Source organism: Cynoglossus semilaevis, chromosome 10 (assembly GCF_000523025.1).
Source record: "Cynoglossus semilaevis isolate Cse_v1.0 chromosome 10, Cse_v1.0, whole genome shotgun sequence".
Taxonomy (NCBI): domain Eukaryota; kingdom Metazoa; phylum Chordata; class Actinopteri; order Pleuronectiformes; family Cynoglossidae; genus Cynoglossus; species Cynoglossus semilaevis.
In genome coordinates this window covers 19,527,829-19,529,050 of record NC_024316.1, presented here as the reverse complement: position 1 = coordinate 19,529,050, position 1,222 = coordinate 19,527,829, and the positions used below count along the sequence as shown (strand labels likewise).

At 46.3% G+C, this 1,222-nt stretch overlaps 1 protein-coding gene across 1 annotated transcript in view; it reads right to left on the bottom strand.

Annotated features, from left to right (window-relative positions):
- Positions 1–1,222, bottom strand: part of LOC103385473 (BICD cargo adaptor 2) — a 12,940-nt gene that overhangs the window by 10,570 nt on the left and 1,148 nt on the right. The window lies entirely within an intron of this gene.

Here is a 1,222-nt window from a genome sequence, read left to right as displayed (position 1 = left end):
TGTGTACTGTGCTGTGTACTGTTGTGTGTACTGTGGTGTGTACTGTGGTGTGTACTGTGCTGTGTACTGTAGACACAGGCAGTACCTACAGTTTCTTATTCACTTGGTGTTTCCTGTTGCCACGGTAACTTATTTCCATTTCTTCTTTTCACTCTCTCTTCCAGCCGCTCCTCTCAGGAGAATCTTAAACGTGTGTGTGTGTGGGGGGGGGGGGGGGGGGAGAGAGCGGGGGGCGTGCTTCAAGCCGCTCCTGTCAGGAGAATCTTAAAGGTGGGGGGGGGGGGGGGGGTGAGTGGGGGTTGGGGGGGGTGATCTAGAACTGTGGAACTGTTCCTCAACAGTACTGACAGCTGGACATGACTCTGTATGAGCTGCGTCTGAGACTCAGGAAAACTCCATGAGAGGAGAGAAGGAGTTTTCTAGAAGAACAGTCAGACACAGGAACAGCCGTGAGTGGAACTGTTACTGGGACACTGGGACACTGGGACACTGACAAGTGTCTGTTGCACAGAGGAATGTTGCTCTGACAGAGAACAGACACGGTCTCATCTGTGGTTCTCCACATTCCTTCACTTGTTTCCTCTCTCACTTACTCGTCCCTCCCTGAGCGGGAAGCTTCAAAAATTTGAACCAACACCCGCCCCTTTTACTGAACCAGTACTGAAGCAGTACTGGTTCAGTACTGGTTCAGTACTGGTTCAGTACTGCTTCAGTACTACTTCCTCAGAGGAGCGACTGCAGTATCTCAGTTGAATCCTACTCCTCACATGCAGTATATATTTATATACATGAAGTACTCTTTTCTGATTTGAACTGTGTCAACAAAATAACATGACAACAACAGACGTGTTTGTTCATCTACAAAACAGGAAGTCAATGTGTAAAGGTACATTTTGAACTTTTTTACCTTTTTAACCAAAGAATAAAAGTGAGATCTTCCAACACACACACACACACACACACACACACACTGACCTCAACATGATTCATCAATGTGGGTTCAATAAAGATCTGATCAAATCAAAGGTCAAAGGTCACACAGTTTACAGCTGGTGGAGACACAGAGACCAGTCATTAACATCTGAGGACTTTCTGACTGAGCCTGTTACTGCAGTGAACTGTGGGTAATAATAACCATAATAACCATGGAAACACCGATGGTCAAAAACCAAACCACCAGACGACAGAGCCACGAAGAAGAGTCTTAAAGAGCTGCATGAAT